Here is a 20,685-nt window from a genome sequence, read left to right as displayed (position 1 = left end):
AACAGAGGCTTTTGGAAGCACGTGAACACGTGAGTATAGCTTGCAGGGGATAACAAAGTAGGGTTGGGTATGTGGACCAATGTGAATAGGGTGAACACGCAGTGAATGAAAGCGAAAGTGTGTTTTGGTTTGCGGATTGTGGTGATTTTTTATTAACTTTTAAAGGATATTGAAGATAAGGAAAAAGGAATACTGGACCCCCAACTCCCGAGTAAGGGGAGAGGGTGACGCCACATGCACTCTCTCAACCAGTGTGGGAGAAAAATATAAGGAGAAATATAGGAGCTCCATATAATTAGAGAGCTTGGGAAAAGTAGTGGTTATTGTTTTAGCTTGTTATTTTAGTTTGTTTTGTTGGTGTATTTTAATGTGTAAGGAGGAGGCCCAGGAGGGTTGTGTGTGATGTGTGCAAGCGCATCCGGAGAGCATGTGGGGAGTGTATAACGAAGCTCTAGTGGGGAACATGGGAGGGGGATGAGGGAACTGATGATTTTTCTCTGAATGAATTGATTTCATTGACATGTACTAAAGACAAGACTGAGGTGTATATGAATTAACAGTTTTAGATTAATTCTTGTTTTGGCTATGGCACAGTAGTACAGGCATAGTCCTAACCCAAGATACACTGCAGGCACGACCATGGGGTCAGACACACACTAAACCATATATGTAAGGCCATGCCCCTGTATTGTGAGAAAATGCAAAAGTACCACAACCAATGGGTGACCGATTAAAGGGGAGGAAATGCCCCACTCCTGGCCAGAACATGGGTCTTATAACAGATGTGCTCTGGACCATATGTACACTTACTTGTTTGCAAAGTATAAGGGGAAACCATTGCAGAATAGAAGGGAAATATTGGCCCTCTGGAGAATGTTTGAATAAACAGAGTACTCAAAAGGGGATGGGGCGATACCCGACAGTAATAAGAAGACGAGTACAGAGGAGATTGGGAAAAGTGAAGAGACAAAAAAGGCAATGTACCCATTAGCAACGCGCCCAGCAAAAGGTTATACAAACCTGATGAAAGAGCAAAAGAAATATTGAGGCTTAATACCACCAAAAATGAAATACGCCAGTCACGAGTTCAAAAGTACATGTGCAGTTTATTGGTCAGATAGCTATCTGGCTCCCAACGCCTCTCAGTGTGTACCAGCAGACACAGTTCCAAGTTCATTTTTCTCTGCTGGAGCCAAAAACACAAAGTCTAACATTAGACAGAAAGCAGGAGTTAATCAAAATGGCGGATGACTTTAAAATGGCGGTGTAGTCAGCCTTACTCAGGTTCATTCAAATGTGATTTTCAGTGCGGTGTGAATGTGCTTAGGCCAATGTTCATTATCAGGCGGTATTATGTGAAATCTACTTTTGCAAACCCTCTTTTTGGCCTAAACCAAGAGCATTTATTCAAACATCAGCCTTTATCCGAAAACCATGTATCATCGTAAGAACATCCTGAATCGCTGTCTTCGAAACCATTAACTCCATGATGGTAATATCCTGCATCACTAAGGCATTAGAAATTTCATGGCATATGTGTCTTAGGTTCTAGTGTACCTATTGCCTGTGCACAACTTCCTCCTATCATAGAACAAATGACAGGCAGACATTGTATGCAATAACAGCAGAACAGTATAATGCCAAGAATTACCATTAAGCCTGCAAAGATTTTCCAACCCCAAGATCGCAACAAGTCCCAGAACCATGTACTAATATCCCAGTTTCCCTCTGGAACATATACTTCGGTACTTAAGACATGTAAATTCTTAATTGCCTTTAATATGTGGGGGAGAAATCGGGTACAAAGACGCAACATGCAGATCCCACCATGCTCAGCTAGAATGATGTCTAGCACCATCCTATTTTGGAGAGCCACTAATCTAAAAGCCTTTTGCTCTAGCGTCATGTTATACAGGATGTCAGTGGTCTCATTGATGGTTTTCTCTAACACTCATGCCAATTTTCTAACTTCCTGGGAGTTTATTATTTTTCCCCAAAACAGCACAAAGGATTTGGCAACATCACCCAGAATCTGTGAAGGAGTGCCACCATTCTCATTCTACCTGGGATGGTTTTTAGAGACTTCAGCAGTGGTGGTGACATATATTCCTGGCAACAAAATACCAAATAACAAGTACCCTCTCAATCTCTGGGTAACCACAGATATGCCTCATCACTGCAAATGAAGTAAACAGGATCTCCTACATAAAGAGGTCTATCCTCACTGGTTAGTATGGCAGTATTCGTACATCCCTCAAATGTACCCATTCGTTGGGAACCCTTTCTTTGTATGCAGAATGGGACGGAGGTTGATGGTATAGAAAGGAGGCATGGCATCCCTATTACCTACAGGAGCCATTTTAAAGGTAATCAATGATTGAAAAGGTCTGGAAAGTCTGTCAGAAGGCCTAATAGAAGCAATATTTAGCTTGCTCCTATTTGCAAACAAAGAACATCCTAGAGATGTTAAAACTTGCTTTTCAAATTCGTTAAGGTTAGTCCCATTAAAATTCCCAGTGACACTATCGTTCCATCAGCCAAAGTTTAATGCCCTAAGCGAAGCATAGCAAGCAGTAGTTAAAGGGAGTGGATGTATATACCAGCCCAGTCCCTTTTCCCCATGTTGTGGGAAATGCGAACACACCCAGCAATTAGAATGGCATGGGTTGCATTCATAATCATTAAAAGAGTGTTATTATAATAGCCCCCTTTGTGTTGGAGTTCTCGAGGATGAAGAGCGTGTAAATGCACGTAAGGTGGAGACACAGTGGGGATACTTGCAGTCGGTAACAAGACATCAAGTGGATGTGCATTTTCCAAATACCAAAATCCAAATGTCATTCCAATGATAAAAAAGCTGTTATTGTGACCAGTGTCCATTTGGTCCTAGGTGACCATGACCCTTGACGAGCAGATTTATCATCAGTGACCAGCATCCTTTTTTGTATGAGTGGCCTGTAAAATAGGCATAGTTTCTCAGTGTCCGTTAAGAAGCCTCACTGTTAGGCTTTTTTAGTTCATCCGTGGGTGGCACCTGACCACGTGGCCTATGTTGATTGAAGGTAACTTTGCCGGTTCCTGCCTCTTATTTATATGCAGCAGAGGAATGATGAGGGACTCGCTCAACAGTGGTTTCTTGTGGGTTTCTTGTGGGCACAGCCTAGCTGCACTTTCCTATCCTATTTACATTAATGTAATGTCAGCAACTCTAAATCTAAATCCAATTCTGTGGTCACAGATCTTACCTTGAGACTCCAGGTACGGAATGGTCGGTGAACAAAGCGTCGTCGTTTCCTGAAGAAAATGAAGATGCAGAAGCAAGATCGATCGTTCGGTGAAGAAGAATTTCAAGAAAAAGCAACAATCTCCCCAGGCCCCACGGGCTCAGGAAGGATTTCCGTGACAACCTCTGGGTCGATTAGAGCAGGCTCATTGTGAGCATTAAGATCACCAATTCCCTTCTCCTCCCCTCCGTCGTAGGGCAGACGAAAAGGAATCCTCTTCACATGTGTCGCGTGAATCCAGTGTTTCTTCCCAGTTACTCATACAGCGGTCTGTGTGGCCAAAAGGATTTTATGTGGTCCCCTCCAACGTGGTGCAAGACAGAAGCCCCTTTCACAATTCTTCAGTAGGACCCACTGACCAGGTCGGAGTCGATGACCTGGACCCTCGTATTTTATAGGGAGGGCTGCTCGCATGTGTTGATGAATCAAATACTAGTTTTGAGTCAACTGGCCACAATAGTCGAACAAAAGCAGATACTGGATTTCTTTCAACTGCTTGGGTTTTAGAACATTCCATATATTGGCTGGTCTCCCCATGACAATCTCATAGGGGGAGAGCCCTGTCTTTGATAGTGCGGTAGTCCGCATTGATAATAAGGCTATTGGCAAAGCGTCAGGCCATTTCAAATTACTATGTGCACACTTTTGCGATTTTGTTCTTTAAGATTCCGTTATATCCAGTAGACCGGCACTCTGAGCGTGTCTGGCCGAGTGGAACCGTTTATCAATCAGTAATCCCACACAAACTTGCAGGATAGCAGCAGCGACAAAATGTGGACCATTATCAGACCAAATTACCCTCGGCAAACCAAACCTAGGAAAGTATTCCTTCAGCATGGCCTTTGCCGTTGATATTGTTGTGGCATCTTTTAGAGGAAAAGCCTCAACCCATTTACTGAAAGCACAGATGACGACTAAAACATACTTATAGTCTTGACAACGTTCCATCTCAATAAAATCAAAATGAATCACCTCAAAGGGCATGGAGGTGGGACCAAAACTACCCATCAGTGTCAGTGTTCCTTTTCCAATGTTATGTTGCAAGCATATCCTGCAACTATGGACAAAACAATCAGCAGTTTTCTGAATATTAGTGTTATACCAGACAGGATCTAACTGTTTGGAAATCTTTTTAGCACATATATGTGTTGGACCATGAGCCATCGGCACCATAGCAGTAACATAGGCATTGGGTAGCATCCATCTTTTCTTTTCATTATCCACCCAACAACCCTCATCATCTAGACCCACTGGACCCTCAGCTCACTGTTTGATTTCTTCTGGAGTAGCTTCAGCCTGAATTTCTTTTATACAGCAAATCCCTTCGTCTATCATACAAGTGACAGTGACCCCTTTTGTTGGATCTAACACATAGATCTTTGATTGCAAATCAGTGGCAGTCTGTTTGGCTATTCTGTCAGCAAAGGCGTTTCCTTTTCCTACTTCGTCCGTCACTTTCTGGTGTGCGGCACACCTCATTATTGCTAACTGTGTAGGAAACACAAGTGCTGAAAGTAGCTGAACTATTAGAGTGCCATGGTGATTTTTGTTCCATGCGAGGTCAAGAAACCTCTCTCAGCCCATAGTCGACCAAAGTTGTGGACTACCCCGAAGGCATATTGGCTGTCTGTGTATATTTTCACACTAAACCCTTCAGAAAGTTCACAGGCTCTGGTTAACGCAATAATCTATGCGGCCTGCGCAGAATTATGCAGAATTCGTTTTGTTTCCACAATAGTGCTTAATGTGGTGATTGTGTAAGCAGCAGTGGATGTACAATCCGGAAGTTTAAAGTAGGAACCATCACAAAACAGCTCCCGTTGTGGATTATTTAAGGGTGTATCACTTAAATCAATTCTGCCCTTAGTTTCTTGTTCTGTGGTATAGAGGCAATCATGTGACATTTTGTCACTACAGTCTCTTTCTTGCGGAAGAGGCAATAGTTCAGCCAGATTTAATGAGCAACATCTCTTATTTTGGATATGCGGAGCAAATAAAATCAGCTCGTACCTTCTTAGCCGAAACGATGTGAGATTTTGCATTCTGTTTAAGAGAACGTCTATGGAGTGGGTTACCATCATGGTTAAAGAATGACCTAAAACCATACCCTCACTTTGTTTCACGGATGCAGCGGCAGCAGCTACTGCTCTCAAACACCTCGGCAAAGCGCATGCAACAGGGTGTAACGTGGAAGAAAAATAACCGCACAGTCTATTCTTGCCAGCATGTTCCTGTGTTAAAACAGCCAAGGGCATCCATCACATTCATGCACATCCAACACAAAGATCTTTTCGTAATTTGGTGTGCCCAAAACCGTTGCTGAACACAATGCAGCCTTGAGCAGATCAAAAGCGTTCTGGCAATCCATACTCCACGGTAAAGGCAAGGAAATGCCCTTCTTTGTCAATGCCAACATGGGTTTTATCATTAATGAAAAATTCGGGATCCACTGTCTAAAATATCAAGCCATGCCTATTAACGCTCTGACCTCGTTCTGTGTATTTGGGACAGACATATTAGAGATGCTTTGTATCCGTTCAGGTGTCAGTCTTCTTCCCTCTTTTGACAGGAGATAGCCTAAATAGGCGACTTCCTGTTCACAATACTGAAACTTTTTCAATGAAGCCTTATGCCCATGGTCTGCTAGATGAATAAGCAGCAACACAGTGCCTTCTTTGCAAGCAACTTCAGAATCAGCAGCTAGAAGTAGATTGTCAACGTACTGCAACAATGTGCAAGTAGAGGGTAACTCAAGCATATCAAGCTGTTCTTTCAACGCACTACTATAGATGCTTGGACTCTCAGTGTACACTTGTGGCACACAAGTAAATGTAAATGAGCGTCTCCCCTAGGGTGAATGCGAACAAATATCTGCTTTCAACATGTACTGAAAAACGCGTTTTTCAAATACACAACACTAAAATGCATAGCCGAGGCTGGAATCATAGTCAATATTGTAGAAACATCAGGTACAATCGGAAACTGGGGAGCAACAACCTTATTAATGGCGTGCAAGTCATTAATGAAACAAAAGGAAATCGCATTATCCCCTTTCTTATAAACTTGTAGAATCTGACTATTACACACACTCCTGCAATTATCAATATCAGAAATAATACTCTTCAAAGCCTGTTCACCTTCAACCGAAATCTTATATTGTGGAACACCTGGTTTCAACACATTTGTAACTTGTTCAATTTGTAAAATGCCAATATCATTATCATTAACTGCCCATAGACATGTCAGAACCCTATTCAATTCAGTTGATAAAGGCCTAGACAAAAATTGTGGAACAGAAGTTTGTTGAGGCGAAATCATTAAATGCATTCCATCCGGGGAACAGTAAATCACAGCATTCAACTTCTTTAATAAATTTAATCCCAACACATTTTTGCCACAATTTGTCGTCAAAAGAAATGGATAAGAATCAGTGAATGGTCCCAGTGAAATTGATACCGGCCGAGAGACCGGATTTACCACTGGCGTACCAGAGAACCCTACAGAAATGCTGTTCTGCCCTGACAGTGGAATATCTGGAACCTGTGAATGATCAATAGAACACTTCTGTGCTCCTGTATCTATCAAAAATAGATGCTCCCTATTCCCCACCTTCATTTCAATGTAGGGCCCTTTCTGATCAATGGGAATAGGTACCAGTTCCAGACTCTGCTTCGGGCTGTCCTAACAGAACAGTATATCGTCAAATGTAAGATTCTCAGAAAAAAAGACAGTCGAAGGATTATCGAAAATGTTCCCACTATTAATACTTTGTTGCTGATTATCATGTGAAGGAGCCTGTTGATTCTGTGCAAACTGACTTCTACCAGGACCCCCTATCCCAGGACGGCCTCTGCATCATCTACCCATGGCGCCATATGTGCTATTCGATCTCTGCTGCAGGATCGGGCATTGTGCTTGCCAATGACCTTCCTGTCTACAATATGCACATTGGTTCATGTGTACAGGACCCAGTTGTGCGCTTCCCTGTGGTGTAAACTGGCCTCTAAACTGTGTATTCCCACCTCTAGCTTCTCTAGCCATTTGCTGCAATAGCACTCTAGTTTTCAAGTCTCCCCTCCTCTTTTCCACCTTCTCCTTCTCTGTATTAACCCTATTCTCATAGTACTGACACATATGTAATACTGTAGATTGTGATTTCGCTTGCCAAGCACTCTCAAGTCATAATCTGTGATTGGATTTCAGGCAAGAATCCACGCACAAACTTGTCTACAAACAACCTTTTTCTTGACTCTGTACTTGAGTCTTGACCACTAAAATCTGAAAACACTTGCTAGAACCTATGAAAATACTCAGTTTCACCCTCTGACTTCAGTTGTATGCAAGCTGTAAATTTATCCCATATGATTCTTTTATCAGGAACCAGAGTTTTTAATTTAGTCACTATTTTGTCTGGCAACATCAGTATCACTTGTGGCGGTTTCTTACCAGCATTAACTTCCCCATCTGTTCGTACTAAAGCATCCGATGTATCACCCATCCATGCCTGATCATCTACAGTTCTAATCTGCGTCCATAAATCAGCAGGTAGGATCACGGGAAACAACACATCTATATCACCCAGCGTGAAAACTGATGAATGCAAAACAGATTCAATTTCTTTATAAAATCCTGTTTAATTCTTCCTAATATCTGGAATTGTCTAATGGTATTCACTTCTTGTCTAGAAAATGGGACATGAACGAACTGTGAGACATAATGTGCTTTAATAGTAGTGGCAGGTGTTCCTGCTGTGGCATTATCTGGAATTTCTACTTTCGGAACAAATGTCGGAGGAGCCTCCCTCATCGGCAATTGTAAAGTAGGCAAATCTGAATGTCTATTAAGCAAAAAGGCTAAATCAAGTTACAAAGTAGTCAAAGCAGTATCGGGCGAAAATGCTCTCTTATAAATGACCATTAAATCTGCGCGACAACAAACCTTTCTCTTCATAAATTAATTGTGTAGATACTCTACCATCACCTGTAACACTTTCCTTTGCCTTGCCGGAGCATACTGACTAAACGTGTCGTGCACTTCAATGGGAGAAATTGAAACATACGAAATCCATCTAAGAGCATCTCTTGTGCAAATGCGCATTTCTTCAGTCATTGGTTTGAATGGAGAAAGAAATCGTTTCTGCACATATGAAGCTTCCCATCCATTTCATCTTTCTGTAACCGATCTAGCTCCCTCTTAAACTCAAATACCTTCTCTACATGCTCATACTTTCTCCACAGTGTCCCTTGAGCGGACAAGGACATTCAAATCCCTCAACCCCTGTGGGACATTCATGTCCATCAAATCACTCCATATGTCAGCTAAATTCGTTCCCATCCGTTCTATCAAAATAGTCTGTTTGGGAATATTGTATTAATTAACTCATCTGACGTATGAAAATCCTAAAATGGATATATCATTTGCACATCAAGTTGGAAAGCCCTATCCATACCCCTAATAGATTCTGACTGTCTCTGCTGATCATGAAATGGTACTTTCTCAGCATTCGTCATGTGTCTACATGCATGCTTTTCTTTACTTCTGAGTTGCTTCATAGCTTCCCTTCTTCAATCTTTATGCATCAAATGCTGCAGGCCTAGCCTTTTTCCTCAACAATACAGATTCTAAATGCTCTAGGTGGGCAATTTCAAAACTACCATAGACTGGCCACTGAAGTTCGGAAACATGTATAGTCTGTCCGTGCCAAATATCATTAAATACGATAACTCCTAGGCCGTACTTATAATATATTAAATAAGCTGGCGACCCATCGAGTGGCGCCGGTTGGCCTTGTCCCAAAGATTGTCTATCTCTGCGGAATAATACTCTGAAACAGGATGACAATTTCCCAGGCATATCAGATCACTGGTGTTACCTGGTGTCGTTTGCATTTGCAATTACAAAGCTGCAACCAATATCAGGATTCTTAGGAATCGGTGCATGACTCACCTGATTTCAAAACAAAGGGATCCGATTGGATTTTAAAGGATCGTTGTGGCTGGTAATTTCGATAAACAGGCCTCGATATGGGGACCCACGTCAAGATGCCCTCCTAAACGATGCTCACCGTCCAGGGATAGGGTCGTGCAGTACTGCGGAGGAATCGCGTCTCACTTTGCAGGGGCCCCTTCACTCTCTGATACCAGTCCGGTAGCCTCGTCTTTGTCTAGCGATGTGACATCAATCTAGAGGGTCTCTATTCAGGCGCCATCTGAAAGAACAAAATGAATATTGAGGCTTAATACCACAAAAATGAAATACGCCAGTCATGAGTTCAAAAGTACATGTACAGTTCATTGGTCAGATAGCTATCTGGCTCCCAACGCCTCGCAGTATGAAGAAACTTGTGATGAGGTTGTGGTTGAAGACTCTGGGGACCCATCTCAACTTCTTGGCCACCTTTATTATCTATTGTGGCTATGCATATTGATTTCACATTTTTTCTATAAATAATCTATTTGCTGAATTATATGTCATGATTTTTTATAGATTTTACATTTTATACTCATTGGTGTTTTGGATGAGTGAATTGATGACTAACGGATGTTTGTGGATGAATGGGTGCACGTTTGAATAGCATGGATTTTATTTTATAGATGTGTTCTTAAAAGTTTTTTTCTGCTATGTAAATTTTCGCAGTAAGTGCAGATTAAATCATGATTTAAGTCATATTAAAAATGTATCAGGTTTAATAAATTCCATTGATACCTATCTTCAAATTGTACCCTTTGGATGTTTTTTCCGTGATCAACAGCTATTGATATAGACAACATCTTAATTACTGTTCACTTCAACTCTAGTTTAGCTCCAAGGTTTCTTAGTGCAGGACAAACAATCCACTTTCGGCAGCCTCAACATGTTTATCTACGTTGACACAGTACAAAGTTCATTTTTTTCTGCGTTTAACATAAGACAGTAAGCAGGAGCTAATCAAAATGGCGCATGACTTTAAAATGGCAGCGTAGTCAGCCTTATTCAGGTTCATTCAAATGCGATTTTCAGTGCGATGCGAATGTGCTTAGGCCAATGTTCGTTATCAGGCGGCATTATGTGAAATATACTTTTACACTGACATGTGTCGGTGGGCACTATGGTGGCCACAGCAGGTACAGCCCCACCCCCACCATACGTCTCACCCCCTGAGGTATCGGCCCACACAGGTGTGAGCGCAAGAGACATAGAAGTAGCCCTAGCCTCCACACGCACCAAACGTGCAAGATTATGGGCAGCATCTGAGGCAAAGAGGGTGGCAGGGACTCTAATGTTGCCGGCGGGGGCAACCCAACAGCCACCCAGGGATGAATGGAAGTCAGGTGACTTCCTGTTCAGAATAGACAATGTGCCCATAAGAACCATCCACATAGAGCGGGATGAGGAAACAGACAGTTTGGGATACGAGAATGTAGGGTCCCAAAGAGGGGACGAGGAATACTGACAGAGTTACTCACTGCAGTGACATTTTTACTCCTAGTCCAAAGTCCCCTTTCCTTCATACTTGTAGGAAATTCCATCCTGCAGGGCGGGACTGGAGCACTTTAAAGTATCAAAACATTTACTTGTTTGTCCTTCTTTTATTTTTACGTGGGGCCACCACACGTGACCGTAGCCCATCCTCCCTGAGCTCCTCCCCGTGCATCGCTGTTTATTCCTTTTCTATCGCCAGGACCATTTAGCAATAATAGAGGATACTTATTAGAGGGGACGGTGGGCGGGCATATAGAGGAATGGATTAGGAGTAAAGTAGTCACTACAGTGAGTAACTTTGTCATACTCCTATGTCCCGTCCCCTTTCCTCCATATTTGTGGGAGATTCCCAAGCACTGACCATAGGTATTACGGGTGAATGGAAATTTCCCTTATTGAAACAAATTCTTAAGAACTGCCTGGCTAAATTGGGCATCAGCCCGGGAGCTCAGGTCAAGAAAGACATTTCTGCAAAAAACTGATGGCGAGGCCCACATAGTGTTAATCAAATGTTCTGTTGCTTCCGCAAGAACCTCGGTGATGGTTTTATGCAAGGTGTTTATAGCTGGCCTTTCCAAAGTATTAAGTGGATCAAACACTGACATCCGTGGATGCCTTCTTTTCTCGGAGTGCTGCAGCATACACCTTAAATACTGCTCCAACGTCTGATTAGTTTGTTCGGTTTGCCCATCAGTTTGAGGGTGATGGCTTGTGGACAACCGGAGGTCAATCTTGGTGATTGCAGAGCACCTTCTCCAAAATGGCGGAAACAAATTGAGTTCTGCGATCTGATGTTAATATCGATGGGAATCCATGTAATCGGATGATTTGTTCTAAAAACACAGTAGCGATAGTCAATGCAGTTGGGAGTCCTTTCAGAGGGATGAAATGGGCCATTTTGGAGAATAAATCCACAATAACCAAGATGGTGGTATAACCATTGCAGGGGAGAAGATCCGTGATAAAGTCAATTGACAGAGTATGCTAAGGTGCTGGTGGTATCATCAAGGGATGCAGTAAACCAGCAGGGTTTTGCTTCCGAGCCTTATGTTGTGCGCAAACACCACAAGTTGCAATAAACTGGGCAATATCTTTTCTCTTAGTTGTCCACCAGTAGTTTTGCTTTATTTTAGCCTAGTTTGGCTATTGCTGGATGTCCTTTTATTAATGAATCATGATAGTTTGTAATGATTTGGTTCTGTAGTTTCTTGTCCTGGATATATAAGCGTCCTTAAAAATATGGTAGATTGTTTTCGATGGTCTATTGGTCTCCCTTTAAAAGCCATTCCTACTGTGTAGACTGAGTCATCTGGGACTGCAAACTGGTTGTTAAATCATCTACACATGTGGTGCTGACGATCTTGGTTTGGATTCGTTCTTCGGGAATGATGGCCACGGGATCAGCTGTTGTAAAAGTCTCTTTTTCTTCACTCATGCGTGATAGTGCGTCTGCCTTTCCATTCTGTGCTCCTGGTCTGTAGATGATAATAAAGTCGTATTCTGTGAAAAAGAGAGCCCAATGAAGTTGGCGCGAGGACTGGGCTTTGGCAGTCTTTAAGTATTGTAAGCTACGATGGTCTGTGATGACGGTGACCATGTGTCTTGCCCCAAGAAGATAGTGTCTCCATGCCTTGAATGCTGCCTTAATCGACAGTAATTCCCTGTCTGTGATCGCGTAGTTTAATTCGGGGGCAGAAAATGTGCGGGACCAGAATGCGATGGGATGTAACTGTCCTCTTTTTGTGCCCCGTTGGGACAATACCGCTCCCATCGCCATATTTGAAGCATCTGTTTCAACCACGTATGGCAGGTCTGGTCGAGGGTGTTTGCGAACTGGTGCTGTGGTAAATGCTAGTTTCAGTTTCCGGAAGGCTTCCTCAGCTTCTGTGGACCAATGGAATTTCTGTTTCTTTCTCAGCAGGGAGGTAATAGGGTGTACAATTTGCGTAAACCTAGGGATAAATCGACGATAGAAATTGGCGAATCCGAGCACACTTTGTACTCCTTTTGTGGATGTTGGTGAGGGCCATTGGAGGATCGCGTCCACTTTTCGTGTGTCCATATCTACGCCCTGTGGTGTGAGCATGAAACTGAGAAATTCGACCTTGGTTACATGGAAGAAACATTTTTCCAGCTTGGCATACAACTGGTGTTGTCGAAGCTTCTCTAAGACTGCCCGGACGGGACTGACATGTTCTTCCTTGGAATTTGAGTAGATGAGAATGTCATCTATGTAGACAAGTGCACAAACATCCGATAATTCACAGAGTACGTCATTCATGAAGAATTGGAACGCCGCGGGGGCGTTACATAACCCGAAGGGCATGACCTGATATTTGAAGAGGCCATACTTTGTACGGAAGTCTGTCTTCTACCCGTCTCCTTTTTGGACTCTTACAAGATGGTAGGCCCTTCGTAAATCCAACTTTGTGTAAATCTGAGCGTGTTTCACCTGATCCAGGAGCTCTGGTACAAGTGGTAAGGGGTATCGTTTTTTAACTGTGATCTGATTGATTACTCTGTAGTCAATACAGGTTCTTAAGTCCTGGTCCTTCTTTGGCATGAAGAAAAGGGGCGATGAAGCAGGGGACTTGGATGGGCGGATAAAGACATTTGCCAAATACTGACCCAGGTAAGTTCTAAGATGTTGATTTTCCTGCTCTGTTAAAGCGTAAATTTGGCTGCAGGGAATTTGGGCTCTGGGCACAAGGTCTATTTGGCAATTGTAGGGTCTGTGCGTGGGTAGAATGTTGGCTTGCTCCTTTTGGAAGACATCCTGGTAGTCCTGGTTTTCAAGTGGTAAAGAGCCAGTGAGGCCTAGCACGATTCCATTCTTTGGTTTCAGGTTAATGATGTCTTTGTTGTAACAGGTGTCGGCACAGTCTTGAGGAAAGGTCAGAACTCGTTTTTGCCAGTCGATCCTAGGGTTATGTGTCTCCAGCCAAGGCATTCCCAATATCATCTGGAACTGAGGAGCACTGATGAGATCAAAGGCAATGTCCTCTTGATGTCCATCCTGCAACAGAAGCTTGACTTTCTCTGTGTCACCAGCCCAGATGATAGTTGGGAACCATCCACTGCAGTGACGTTTTCAGATTTCCACTTCTGGTGGAGAGGAAGGCCTATTTGGATAGCCAAATCTTGGTCAGTGTAGTTCTCTTTTCCTCGGCCAGTTGGTTTGGGCTATGAGACAATTGAAGGTCGCAATGTAGGTCAACCGATCTTGGTTTCCCTATCGTCTAAGTGACAACAATTCATTGTCCAGAGCTTGTCCTTGTGTATGTTGGGCAAATCATTTCGCCATCTCATGCTGAAAATCCCCAAAGTTCTGAAGTAAACGATCCTCTTGCTTTACCAATGTTATTGACCAGTCTGCTGCATTGCCTCCTAGATATGAGAGTACGAATGCAACTTTGCCTTGATCATTAGGAAAGGCTCCTGGTCTGCATAAGAAATAAAGGCGGCGTTTGTTCATGAATATGGCGAACCTGTTTGGATCACCAAAGAAACTTTTGGGCGGGGCTAGAGGCACTGCACTGCCCCTGGAAGAACCACCTGAACCGGTGCTGATTGCTGTGACATGGAAGAGTGGGCTATCCCAGGCAAGGGAACCTGTCCTGCATGTGCCTGTATCATCTTTCTTGCCAACTCACCAGTTCTTTCTCGAGTTACAATAAGATCCCTCCTTAATGCACAGGTCTCCTGCCTTGAAGCATGTACTTTAGCCCGTAATTCCCCTAGTAATTGGATCAATTGGTCTGTCTCAGAAGTTTCCATAACGACCAGGTAGAGAGTTGTTGAGGCTTTGCGTTCTTTTACGCTCACCTGGTCTCTGCGGAGGCGTTGGGGCACGGTTGCAGCCCTCCCAGGAATGTGATCACCCCCGTCGAATCTCTCCCACTGCGGATAGGCTGTGGACTGCGACAATTGGTGACTCTGCTCCTGCGTGGATATGAGAAAAGGTGAGTGCGCTGCTCGGTGACTATGGTACCTCTCAAACCCTTCTACCCACAGTGTGATTTCTGTGGGCATGTACCGGCCCATGAGGCTCACCTGGTATTTATGGATGGTGAGCTCTCCGTCATGCTGCTTTGCTTCTGGCATAGGCGCTTGTTGATGGGATCTAGTTCCTTCACTGATCCCTGGTGAGTAACAGTCCAGTCCAGCTGCGACTATTCTTCTCTTGATTGGTTCTCAATGTCTCTTGCCGTTCCCTCTTTCTGTTTTTTCCCCATTCCGCTTTCTGTTTTGTATTATTGCTCTTGATTTTGTTGTTATTTCCTGAATAACGTTTTCTCTTCTGATTTCTTCCCAATAGATGGAATTGCGGCTCAACAGCAGCTGTGGAGGTGCAGAACGCGGCCGGGAGGAAGATAGATGAAACCGCAATGTCCGACAACAGATGAGTGATGGTTTAAGGGAAAGCGCGAGATGGTATGGGAGCGTGACCTTAAACTCAAAGTCTTTTTAATGTCTGACCTTGCTTTTTTCTTGCAGGTGCTGCGGTCGCGGACGCAGCGCATAGTGCTGCGGTGTCAAGAAGAAGAATTCAGCGTCCCCGAAGTCGTGAAGGTGAGCGGTAGTGTCAATATGAAGAGTATGGTGCTCCGGAAGGTTTGAAGGTGAGCTGCGGTGCCAAGATGAACAGTTCGGTGCTCCGGAAGATGGGAAGAAGACGTGCACAGGTGAGAGCTGATTCCCCCGATGGTAAGTATGGAGGTAGGAAGCAGGATTTCCAAGGTAAGTTCAGATCCCAGGCGGCGGTGAGCATTGCGCTACATGGATGTGCAGACTAACACGAAGCGTCTGCCTCGTGGATTGAAGCAGCTTATATAGCTGTGAGCGTGGGCACACCCACTAGGCCTGGCTTGCCTGCCACACCCTGCCACTCCTAGTGAGTCAGCACGTGCAAGGTAACCCAGTGAATAGCAGCCGCAACCCAGAGTACACGTGGGGCTGCTTTAAGTGATGAAAGTGTCCATGTTAAATGCACTTTGCACCCTGAACATGCAGACAAGAGTGGACATGTAGACAAGGAAATATCCTCAGATGCATGTAGCTTGTAGCGAGCATCAATTTTCTTGTTTAGGTGTTGCCCAGAATGAGGTTTTTCCCAGAGCTTACAGCCCTCGGCCAGGATGTCCCTCTAAAGGAACAGGCCAGTGCGCTCCTGTGTCGGCAGAGTAAAGGCTCCAGAAAGTACCCCTTCTTGTAGAGCCGGGGGCTCAGGTATTGGCATGTCTAGCAATGCCATCATATCCACAACCCATTCGTGAAAGCCTCTAATAGAGCAGGGTGGGTAATCGCTGTCCTGCTCTGCCTTGACCTCATCCAATGAGGCGAGAGCAAAAGTCTGATCCGCTGCATGTGCCGCCTCAGGCACCAAAGGCACGGTTGAATGCGCAACACAAGTCTTTTCCACAGAGGAAAGTGGAGGCAGAGGAGGCAGTGGAGGAGGAGGCCCCACAGGAAGTGGTGTAGGAGGTGGCACTACCAGGACCTGCATAGTGATTGCCAGAGCAGGGGCCGGCTCACGCGGCTTAGGATACATTTCCTCAAATAAATCCTTAAAGTACGCCTTCATGGGATCAGAATGCATAAGTGTCTGAAACTTGCCAAAAAATGCATCCTCAGACGAAGATCTAGGTGCTGGAGCTGGTAGAGGCTACTCGGAAGGGGCATACCCCCAGGATCACAAAGAGGGTGGTTGCCAGTATGGCCCTCCACCAACTGGGTCCACGTAAATCAAAGGAGCAATAGGACGGAGCAAGACTGCAGCAGCAGAGCCCGAGCACGCCAATCCATTGGATGGTGGAACGGGTTCTAATTACCCACACAACATGGAAAAGGCTGCTCTGCCCCAAAAACAGGCCCCTCAGTACCAGCCGTGCTGAACATTGGTGTAAGAGAGGTAGTCAAAATGGCCACTGTGAATCGCAGGGGTTGGTGTGCCATTTTGTTAACCCCTGAGGCGAACTGTGTCACAGGTGTAAGTGAGGCTGTGGTCACCACAGGGGAGTGAGGGGTCTTATGTTCCATTTTAGCCTTATGACAAGGAACCTCGGCAGAGCTGGTGCTAGCAGATCTAGAGTGTTTCTGAGACACCTTAGAGACTGCTGATGAATTAGCCCCAAGTGAAGGTAAGTCGGCGGAGCCGGTACTCGAAGACTTAAGGTGCTTAACCAGCTTCTTTGCCCTTTCATCCGGATTGGTTTCCCTACATGTCTGAGTGTGGGAAGGCATATAGTAACCCCCTGAAACCAGAACCCTCACAGGGGGCCCCTGAATCCAGCTGGTCTTAAATATAGCCCTAAGAAGGGGAACCTCAGCGATAACCCTTTGTTTAGTCACCTTGAGAGGGACCTTGGGCTGAGACTCAGTACATTAGTTCCAGATGTGGAAACCTCAGGGCTGACCCCGGTGACAACAGCCCCAGAAGTACTGCACCTAACTTTAGCCCCCAAAAGGCAAACCACGGATGAAGATCCGGTTTTGGCAGCCCCTTTGCAAGGGTTTTCGGAGGAAATCATGTGGCACCAGTTAGATACCTTTCGGGACACCTCAGGGAGATCCCTGGTAATAGAGCTGCTTGAGCCCCTCCCGGACCCAGAAGGATTCCCCTGGCTGGGGTGCCTTAAAAAGGAACAAACTTACCAGCCGTTTCCTTTTTTCTTCAATGAACTGCTGTAAATGTGGTGAAGGAACACGTTGAAACACCTCCTCCCACCTGACAAGCCGACCTTGTATTGTCCGGACAGAGAGGGAGTCGCAGTAGAAGCACTAGTCCCAACCATGTTCCGGGCCTAAGCACTCCAGGCAAAGAGTGGGGATCCGCCCTTGCGAAACAATGTTTGCACGATGAACAGGACACAAATCCCTGATGCTCCGGCATAGAAGGAAGAAAGATGACAGTGGATCGGGAGTAGGAATGAAGGACAAGGGAACAAAAAGAAAAATATTCCATGTGATGCAAGTGCATCCGACCCTGACCGTGTGGAGAAAAGGACTGAAGGGCGATGCGTGGGGCGGAGCTCAGAAAGGCGGGGCTACGGTCACGTGCGGTGGCCCCGCGTACAAATAAAACATACACTGACTAGGACAGCCCAAAGAGAGTGCTTGCATGTCCAGTCCTGTCAATGACCCTAAATCCAGAAGAGGAACCGTTTGTGGGGACAGAGATAGGGAATAACCAATTCATCTTTATGGTGGACTCAGGAGCAGAGACGTTGTGCATCAGTGAAGGCAACTTCCCACTATCAGGAATAATTCTTGACACGCATGGGTTCTCTGGGGCTGTTTTAACGGTTCCTTAGACAAAAGATCTAGACTTCAAGGTGGGAGGGAATGTTGTACGAGCCCCCCTCCTTTACTCAGAGTTCTCCTGTCAACTTACTCGGTAGGGATCTGTTCAGCAAGTTGAACATGACGATTTAATTTACAGACAGAGGTATCGTCTGTGCCACACCTGGCATGTGCTCCCTAAGAGTAATGCTGGTGATACATACTCAGTGAGGGGTATCCCTGCCAACCCTGACATGTTTGTTTATGGCAGCAAGGTACTCACCCGAGCGGTCCCCCAGATCACCAGAAAGGAGTGGAGAGTACCCACTGACTTAATTGTTTGACCTGTAGTACTCCCCGAGCTGGTTGCTGGCTGGCACAATCCTGTCATTAGATTTGGAAGGCCTGGTGTTGTCTGCAAAAAGGATTGTAGTGCTGGGTACTGATCCTCATGGGGGCCAATCACGCACTGTACTCTGCATTAATACCAATGTGCCCCTGCGACAATTGTCCGATGAATTATCGAGGATAATAATAATGATGGGGAAATCATCCTCGAGATCTGTATACCCTGTGTGATCATGGTGTAATATAGGAAAGTTCAAAGCCCCCTGATGGCTCTAGTGGCTCAACCCCCATTCAGCCAGGCTGACTTGCAATACGTCCCCACACATTTATGGACAACAAACCCACACGATGTAGGGATTCTGAAAGAGGTGACCACTGTAAAAATCACACTTAAACCAGGAGCAATATTTCAGATGCTGAAACAGTACCCGCTGTCCACGGAGGTGGAGAAAGGGATTCAAGAAACATTGCAGGCCCTGTTGCACCAAGGTATCATAGTACCCTCCACCTCATCATGCAATACACCTATATACCCTATTAAAAAGGCAACAGGGGCAGTTAGAGGATGATCCAGGATTAATGACATAGTACAGAAAGAGTTTCCATTTGTCCCTAACCCGGCATTCATTTTGTGCAGCATCCCTAAAAAAGCTACCCATTTCACTGTGGTGGATTTGAAGAATGCATTCTTCTCAGTACCTCTTCACCCAGTCAAAGTACCTTACAGCCTTCACCCTGGGTGGAAAAGGATAGGAACATCGTCACTTACCCCAGGGGTACTGCGAAAGTCCCTGCATCTTTAGTAGGATATTACATGAAGACCTACGGAACATCCAAGTACCCATGATGATAATTCAATATGTAGATGACCTACTGGTCTGTAGTGACAGTGAGCAAGGCTGTCAAAGGGACTCTATTGCATTACTGCAGCTGCTAGCAAGCAAAGGGTACAAAGTGGACAGGGCAAAACTCCAATACTGGCAACTGGAGGTGTTTTATCTAGGGCAACCTATTTCTAAGGACGGAAAAAGAATAACCCCTGACAGAGCAGCAGCAGTGCGTGCCACTCCCAAACCACTCACAGTAAAAGATATGCACACATTCCTAGGGTTATGCAACTATTGTAGAGCATGGGTTCTAGATCATGCAGCATACACAAGACCACTCCTACAGGGCCTCAAAGAAGCACAAAGAGAGAGCTACAAGATAGAACGGGCACTAGAGATGGTGGCAAGGTTCAATGGTTTAAAAGAAGTGATTACGACTGCACCTGTCCTCGCCACCCCAGATTACACACAGGAGTTTTACATTTTCTCACACACAAATGGTACAATCATGACTGCTGTACTCACACAGAAAAGCACAATGGGCCATAAACCACTGGCCTATAATAGTGGCACACTCGAGTCTGTCATGCAGGGACAGTTTGCCTGCGAACCAGCTCTTGCAACAGCAGCCTTTGCAATTGAAAAGAGCTCCACAATTGTTATGGGTTGCTCAGTAACATTAAATGTGGAGCATTCACTTTTCACAATTCTAGACCGGTCAAAGTCCACACTCACCACACAATGAGCATAAGCATATGAAATAATACTGTTGAGCCCCCACATCCATGTTGAAAGGTGCAAAACAGAAAATCCTGCCACGTTCCTAACACAGCCATGCACAGCCGAAGATTTGCAACAGCATGACTGCATCTTACGAAGGGAAAGATGACGATATCCCCAAACCCAAAGATAGCCCCCTAGAACGGGGAGAGATCCTCTTCGCTGACGGGTCAGCATCAATTGATCAGGAAACAGGGGAAAGGCATGTTGGAGCAACAGTGGCACGCCTGGAGTAGGGAGAATATTTAGCAATGGTAATGAGGACACATTATTCAGCACAGGCAGCTGAACTGGAAGCGCTCATAGAAGCCCTGCAGGCCTCTAAGGTGTACTATGCCACCATCTATTCAGACTCTGCCTATCTCACCACCACGGTGCATGCAGATCTGTCACGGTGGAGAAGGAGGGGGTTCAGAAGAGCAGATGGCTCACCAGTACAGTATGCCGCCCAGCTGAACATATTGATTTCCACCGTTGCAGAGCCCTCTGTGGGGGCGATCGTCAAACGTGCACCACATACACACAATACAGACGAAATCATGCTGGGAAATGCAGCCGCCGTTGCGGCAGCACAAGCTACAGCAGATCTCCCAGCGCCCACAACTGCTGATTATGTTGTAACCACAGTAAGCGCCAATGCAGACACAGGAGCATACACAGCTCTCCCGATCGCACAAATAATTTAGCTGCAGTGTAGAGTTCCC

The 20,685-nt window shown here is 45.0% G+C and overlaps 1 protein-coding gene across 11 annotated transcripts in view; it reads right to left on the bottom strand.

The window, feature by feature from the left end:
* Window positions 1-20,685, bottom strand: part of CTXN3 (cortexin 3) — a 236,544-nt gene that overhangs the window by 103,941 nt on the left and 111,918 nt on the right. For 5 of the 11 annotated variants that reach the window (XR_011280323.1, XR_011280324.1, XM_069625610.1 and 2 more), the window contains one exon: window positions 9,231-9,492. The exons of 5 other annotated variants lie outside the window; for them this stretch is intronic. The gene's annotated coding sequence lies outside the window, so the exon portion shown is untranslated. The remainder of the gene's footprint in view (window positions 1-9,230; window positions 9,493-20,685) is intronic. One more of the 11 variants, XM_069625611.1, reaches the window with a different exon arrangement.

Source organism: Ambystoma mexicanum, chromosome 6p, assembly GCF_040938575.1.
Source record: "Ambystoma mexicanum isolate Mex_15411 chromosome 6p, UKY_AmexF1_1, whole genome shotgun sequence".
NCBI lineage: Eukaryota > Metazoa > Chordata > Amphibia > Caudata > Ambystomatidae > Ambystoma > Ambystoma mexicanum.
The sequence above is the reverse complement of the archived record's forward strand: the minus strand, read 5'-3'. Positions and strand labels throughout refer to the sequence as shown.